The sequence below is a fragment of the Polypterus senegalus genome, chromosome 11 (assembly GCF_016835505.1).
Source record: "Polypterus senegalus isolate Bchr_013 chromosome 11, ASM1683550v1, whole genome shotgun sequence".
Classification (NCBI taxonomy): Eukaryota; Metazoa; Chordata; class Cladistia; order Polypteriformes; family Polypteridae; genus Polypterus; species Polypterus senegalus.
This window is the reverse complement of record NC_053164.1, coordinates 79565535-79573713: the sequence shown is the minus strand read 5'-3', so window position 1 is coordinate 79573713 and position 8179 is coordinate 79565535.

Sequence of the window (8179 nt, the reverse complement as noted above, 5' to 3'; positions counted from 1 at the left end):
TTCTAGCAGATCATTGTGTTTGTCCTCTACTTGTATGCCTGGCTACCGTGCCTAAACGCCTGAATCTCTGCTGCTCAGTCCCACGATTCAGTCTCTTTGGTGTTGCCATCTTCATGCCTGGGCGGCAGTGCCATCCTCAGTGTACTTCACCTTCTCTTTATCTGTCTCCTTTCTGCTAAGATACTGAAGGGATCTTTCATGTGTCACTTGTGTCAGCAATATGGCACGTTCTTAATTTTTTTTTATGACTTTTAATTTTGATCTAAAATTATCAGAATGATCCTGCATTTCTTGGAGCAAAGGTTCTGTGTGACACCCCAGGTAAGGACCCAGATGTACAATTCCTGACTTGGGGTGTTAATAGATGAGACCAAGCAACTAAGGGAGAGAGAGACTCAGACTAAAAAAACTATTATAAAATTATTAATCTGTTTTATTCCAGCAATGTCCATACTATCTTACAAAGAAATGTCTTGCAAAAAATATATTTAAAAAGTCCAATGCAGAGACACTTCCCAAAAGAAAATCAGTGCAGGTGTTATAATATTTACAGTGGTTCCCAAATGAAAACAGAAAAAAAACAAAAACTGTTCCACCTTCTTCTTCCGGCTACAAAACGGAATCTAAAAGGACAGGCAAAAAAAAATAATACAAACAAAATGAATAAACTAAGCACCTTATATATATACACTATATATATATATATATATATATATATATATATATATATATATACTGTATATATATATATATATATATATATATATATATATATATACATACATACATACATACATACTGTATATTGTCAGAGATGGCTGGGGTGGCAACCCAGCCGGGATGCCCAGGAGGACCGGAGGAGGGTTTGTGCCTTCCCCAGACCATGTGGGGGTGACCACCCTGGTACCTTTGGGGGCCACGGGTACAGAGCTTTGAAGCTCCACCCTGTAGGGGCCCGTGGTCACCGCCAGGGTGCGCCTCTGTGCCTTTGGAGCCCTGGACATCAGCACTTCCACCACACCCGGAAGTTCTTGGGGGAAGAATATTGGGGACACCCGGAGTGCTTCCGGGTACGCAGCCGGCACTTCCGCCACGCTGGGGCGTGTCAGTGGGAGATTGCCGGGAAGCATCTGGAGCACATCCGGGTGACTATAAAAGGGGCCAACTCCCTTCATACGATGGCTGGAGTCGGGAGGAGAAAGACGAGGTTTTGATGGAGGAAGGAGGCGGCCTGTAGAAGCAAGGCATTGGTGTTGTGGCCAGGACATGTGGGGTTTGTGAGCACTGTTTGCAAATATGGAGCACTTAAATAAACGTGTTGTGGGTGAAATGAACGTGTCTGTCTGTCTGTGTCTGGGCCAGCCTCCACAATATATATATATATATATATATACAGTATATATACAGTGATACCTTAGAATCCGAACTTCAAGTTCCAAATCGTTCAATATCCAAGACAATTTTCCTCTTTAAAATAATAAAAACTGGATTAATCTGTTCCTGGGTCCCACAAACTTGAATTCTCAAAATGATCTTAACATCAAATACACTGGAGTTTAAGGTAAAATATTAACAAATAATAATAATATTTGAATAAAAATGCAAATTAATAAAATTAAAAAAGGGGAGGAAAAGCTGCAGGGATCTGTGTTATCCGGGATGAACTTCTCCAGGCTGGTGGTAAGGCTGTCTTCCTGGCATTGCAAGCAATTTTTGCTTCCATTTTGGAGACTGGCATCATCCCAACTTACTTGAAAGCGTGACTTGTCATCCCTATCTGGAAAGGGAAGGATGATTGCCTGGATTGCAGCAACTACAGGGGGATAGCACTGCTCTTGGTGTCGGGTAAGGTCCTTGCTAGGGTCGTCCTCCATAGGATCTGTGATCACTTGCTCACCTATCAGCGACCAGAACAGTCTGGTTTATGCCTAAGAAGTCTACCATCGGCCGCATCTTGGCACTGAGGGTTCTCATGGAGCTCAAACGCTCCAGTATCAGCAGAGTTTCTTTGCAGCCTTTGTCGATTTTTGTAACCCATTCGACTCAGTTGATCAAGCTGAACTGTGGGACATCCTGAGGGTTCACAGGATCCCCTCAAGGTTGCTGGATATCACTATTATATATTGGATATCATATAACTGAGTGAGGAGTCTGAGCGTCTAGGCTTGTGAGTGTCCTGGATAAAAACCAAGATCCAGGCCTTTAATGACCTCTTGGACACAGCCATCAGCAGTATGTCTGTTTGTGGAGAGAGTGTCGACCTTGTTGAGAGGTTTACTTACCTCTGCAGTGACATTCATGTATCTGGTGACTCTTCTTATGAAGTTAGTAGACGGATTGGGAGAGCATGGGGGGTTATGAGGTCGCTGGAAAGGGGTGTTTGGTACTTCCGATATCTATGCAAAAGGACGAAGGTCCAAGTCTTTAGAGTCCTGGTGATTCCTGTCTCGCTATATGGTTGTGAGACATGAACGCTATCCAGTGACCTGAGATGAAGGCTGGACTCTTTTGGTACTGTGTCTCTCCGGAAAATCCTTGGGTACCGTTGGTTTGACTTTGTGTCGAATGAGTGGTTGCTCATGGAGTCCTGAATGAGGCATATTACCTGCAATGTGAGGGAGCGTCAGTTAAAGCACTTACGGCAATGTGGCGCGTTTCCCCGAGGGTGATCCGGCTTGTAAGATCCTCATTGTTGGAGACCCAAGTGGCTGCACCAGGCCAAGGGGTCATCCACATAACACCTGGCGGCAGCAGATAGAGGGTCATTTCCGGAGGGTGGGACTGGACTGCATGTCTGCCTAGGGGGTTACCAACCAGGATCCCGAGTTGTTTTGTCATGTAGTGGGTGCAGCAACACACTGTACCAGTGCATACTCCCCAACTTGACTTGACTTGACACTTTTTAGGACCCATGGTGAAAATAACACAAAACAGGCACAAAAGCATAAAATTAGTAGTGAAAATCACACAAGATGCTTTCACTACAGATTACGACAACAAACTGAATGACAAAGCATATGGGTGGCCCAAGCGCTGGGGAAACGTACGCACAAACACACACAAACAACATGCTGGGTGTTTGGATTCCAGGGCAAAATTTGCTTGAATTTTTCGTTCAGATTCCAAGTTGTTCGAGTTCTGGGGCGTTCGGATTCCGGATGTACATAAAAAAGACGACCTCTGGCGTTCGGACCCTGGTTTTATATCGCGAGCCCTTTTGACCATCCAATCCACCTTTACGTTTCCCGCGGTTTTTCAATAATGAGATACGTCTGGACGTGCACCATTCAACAACACCTGCTCAGGTACAGTCCACCCTATTGAAATGTTCTCTCTCGCGTGAGTACACCCACCTGTCTTGTTGACTTGCGGGCTTCCCGTTCAGACTCTGTTAAGTAAGTACTATTTTACTTTCTCCCGCATTCACTCCTATACTTTGCCCCATGTGTGAATTCCCTTTTTTTGCCTGCTACTTTAAAACGGCGCTTTCTCTCCTTCAGACCTGTTCCTCTGGTTTTAAATATACCACATTCGCCCTCTCTCCTCCAGCGGTTATGAAAGCGCACCTCCTCACTTGGGCATCAGAAGCTGTGAGCGCGCTCGAAAAACGGCCTCAGACACGTGTCTCAGCATTGACTTGATCTCGGAGCACCTGTAGGCCTCCAGGTAGCCCTTTGAACATCCCAGCGCTCAAACTGCCACTAAAACTTTGTATTAAATCTGCGTAAGGGCGCTAAAACAGGTAAATGAAAACTTTATTTCTTTTACATTTTTTTTTTCCAAATGTCCATGGTAAGCCGACAGGCTGCCTCTTTATTTGCATTATTTACGGCCTCTGAAGTTGGCTTATCACATTCTGAGGTACCTCAACCATCTCTACATGTAAACATTTATGCCATTTTATTGATTTGGTTTTTTGAAGTTAAAGTTTGTAGTTTAAATGGTAGCCAAAACAACACACGACTCATTATGTTGTAAACATCTTCTGCTAACTACAGGAAACGGGGCTGATGAATGTATCGTGTGGCTTTTGGTTCGATGTGGCATTTATTAGCCGTTTTGATTTTCTAATCATTCTCTGTGTTTTCATTGGGCATTGCCACTTGGTTGCCACAGGCATGGCTCCTTTTCAAGCAAAATGGCGGCACCTGTGCAACTTGTGACGGCGACACTTTAGAAGAAGGCGATGCACACAGCAAAACTTCCAAACGCTGATTAAATTAAGAATGATTAGGGAAAAGGAAAAAGAATTACATTTTGTGGTTTTCATTCTGCTTTAATGCTAGTGATGTGATCATGGAACAACCATAATGCTTTCAGCGCATCTTTGCTGCTAAAACTTCGAGATTGTGCTGACGCTGACTCCTAAAACAAAAACTGAAACGATTTTCTACCGCTCACCACAACATTCGTTCTGTGGGACCTCCTGTCTGTCCAACACTTTAGCTAACCACTCAAAAAAAATCTGTTTTCTGATTTTCTTCCTCATTATTTCAATATTTTACATTGCTTTGACACTATTATACCAAATACAAAACGGCCATTAACTGAATCTCAAAATGTCCAGGTCCTGTAAAGTTTAGTTTTGGTAACTGAAGTCACCTCACACAACAGCACCTACTGAAATAATCCACCTGTCCACAGCCATTCTGAGCATAGCGTGGAGTCACAAAGAATTCCCACCCCATCACCTTCTGCGTACTTTATTGTGTTCTAATTTTATTGCGATTTAATTTTAAATAGATACATTTGTCATTTTTGCCCACCAATCTACACTCAATAACTCAGAATGACAACAGAAAGGGTGGCAATTTTCAAAAATTTGCCAAAAATGTTACAAAAATCAATAATTGAAATCTCTCATATATATTAAGTATTCAGACCCTTAATTCGGTTCTTTGCAGAAGCCCCCTTGAGTCTTCTTTGATAACTTTCTACAAGCTTTTTGCACCTGGATTTGGGCGGTTTATCCCATTCATCCTGGCAGATCCGCTCAAGTTCTGTTAGATTGGATAAGAAGAGTTTGCAAACAGCCATCTTCAAGTCTCCCCAGCAATGTTGTTAGGGGTTTAGGTTTGGGCTTTAGCTGGGCCACTCAAGAACAGTCAGCGTTGTCTTGCTGTATGCATCAGGAAATTGCATTGTCCGTATTTGGCTGCATTCATCCTGCCCCAGCATACTGAGAAACACCCCCATAGCGTGATGCTGCCATCACCATGCGTCACCATAGCAGTGGTATTAGGTGGGGATGTGCAGTGTCTGGTCTTTACCAGACACAGTGCTTGGAGTTCAATTTTTGTTTAATCAGAGCACAGAAGTTTTCCTCTCATGATCTCAGGCATTATTTAAAGGAATATAAATGATGATGTACACACAGTGAGAAATTAGCAAAATGACACAAATGAACATGCTGAAAATAAATAAATAAAAAATAAATAAATTGGAATTGCTTTACATTTTGCTTTTTTCCAAGTGGGCTGTCTTATGCTTTTTACTCCAGGGTAGATTCCATCTAGTCACTCTCCCATAAATGCCTGACTGATGGAGTGCTGATGAGACAGTCATCCCTCTGACAGGTTCTTCCATGTCAGCAGAAGATGTCTGAAGGTCTGTTAGAGAGACCACTGCCACCTTGGTGAACTCCCTGATCCATGGCCCTCTTGCTTAGTTACTCAGTTTGGCTGGATGGCCGACTCTACAAAGAGTCCTGGTGGATCCATTTCACCATCATTGAGGCCACTGTGCTCCTGGGAACTCTCAAATGGTTTTATCCCCTTGCCCTGATCTGTGCCTCCCCACAATTTGCTCATGGTGGTCTACAGAGAGTTCTTTGGACTTCATGGTCTGGCTTTTGCCCTGTTATGAGCTTTGAATTGTGGGGCTTCATGTACACAGGTGTGTGCTTTTCTAAATGATGTCCAATCACTTCAGTTTATCACAGGTGGTCCCCAACTCCGTTCCTGGAGGGCCTCAGTGGCTGCAGGTTTTCATTCTAACCCTTTTCTTAATTAGTGACCTGTTTTTGCTGTTAATTAACTTCTTTTGTATTCATTTTAATTGACTTATTTTTTTTAAGATTTATTCCTCTGAATTGCTTCATTTCTTTCTTTAAATGGCACCCAAACAGAAATCAAATGTGAAGTGAGTGAGCCAACAGAAGACCATTTAAGCCAGGGCCTCAAACTCCAACCAGTTTCACTCCAACCAGTTGCTTAATTAGGTTCAGATTCGTGTTGTTAATTAAACTCGCTCTTTAATTCCATGGCTGGTTGCTGCTCTCATTGTGCAATAGCATACATTTCCAAAATTGTTGATTTTCTTTTTTCTAAGAGCGCTGTTAAAATGTTTTGGTGACCTGAGCAGATCAGCATCCCTGAGACCTTCATCTTTGTTTATTTTCAGATATTGTATGATCGACACAGTTTGCTGGTCATGTTTTGGTTCATTTTATATCTTATTATTGTTTGGCTGCTAATTAAGAAAAAAGAAACAATTAAGGGGTCTGAGTCTTCAAGAGCAAGTCAATTAAAATTAATTCAATAGAAGTTAATTAGCAGTTAAAACAGGTCACTAATTAAGAAAAGGGTTAAAATGAAAACCTGCAGCCGCTGGGGCCCTCCAGGACTGGAGTTGGGGACCCCTGTGCTAGACACATCTCAAGGAGAGTTAAAGCAAACAGGGCACACCTGACCACAATGTGCAGCGCCACAGCAAAGGGTCTGAATACTTAATGAGAGATTTCAGGTTTTAATTTTTAATACATTTTTTTCTGAAAACAAGTCTTCACTTTCTCATTATGGCATGTATCCGTGCATGTATTATGAATGAATCGATTTAAAATGAAGTAAAGTGTGCAGAACGTGAAGGGGTCTGAATGCTGTCTGAGTCCACTGCATGTAATTCATTATAAGGCAGTAGAGTAGCCCTGTTTAAGTGGCTTTATTATCTAGCCATCAATAAGTGCTATTATGTGTCAGACTGTGTCATTTCTTCATTCGAACTCAAGAAGTCTTCTCTCCATAAGCTTTTCATCTGCACGCTCCTAAGTGGATTAGAGCCTCCATGTTTGGCAGGCCACACTTTCTCACACATTTAGTCCTCCAGCTTCTCCCCTCGAACTCTTGCCATATGACTGTTCCTACCATAGATTATGCCAGCATTTCTCAACCTTCAAGTATTTGCGACCCGAGTTTTCATAACAGTTTTAATCGTGCCCCCCCTAACATTTTTTTGAAATGTAGATGCATATTTTATTATACCTACTTAACTTTTATCAACATGTATCTAACTCTATATTTATTGTTCTAGTATCAGAATGTAGTTTAAGTTAATTTGTTTTGGTTTCAACAGATGTTTTTTTCATATTTTTAATTCTTGTTTTCTTTTTTTCACATCTTCGCGCCCCCCTTTTTGTTACTTCGCGCCCGCCCTACAGTTTGAGAACCACTGGATTACACCATCTCATACCTCAAAGCGTCAAGCAACACCAGTGCATCTCAAATCACAAGGACAGATGTTGTCCACTATAGTTTATTAAACCTACAGCCCATCTTCTGTATTTCTCAAGACTGTGTCGCCAGCAGTAGACAAAACGGAAGGATCCCCAGGTTAGTGGGCAATTGTGGGTGACTTTGTTTTGACGCATTTCTCCCCCTTAGTCCTCACAAGCCCTTTTTGATTTGTTAGCCAAGGCACAAGGTGGCGCATGCGTCAGCCAATCACATTTGATTTGACATAGTCCCTCACACCTTTACAAAGCACTTTCAAGGTCACACCATCCTCACTGCCACAGCAGCACACAAAAAGGTAAAGAATTCATGAAAAAGCTTTCAGAAGTCAGTCAGGGCTTCTCTGAAGAGAAAAGTCACTTGGTGCACCAAACGTAGGAGAGCCTGGATTAGCAGCAGGGGCTTGTAAACACTCCGCATGTGGTGTCCTAGAAGTGAAAAGGGCCCGGCACAGATTAAAATCCATAGATAGTAGGAGTCAAGCTAGAGAGTACGGATGACAGAATGTAGGTTCAAGATTGTGCGGCAAACATGCAAGACCAAAAAATCTAACATACTTTACTATTGTGTAAAAATCCAAAGGTCTGTCAAATACTGCACAGGATAAAAAAAAGCTAGCGTTTGTAAGCAAGTTCTGTCATATATTGCACAAAGATACAAAAAAACTCAAA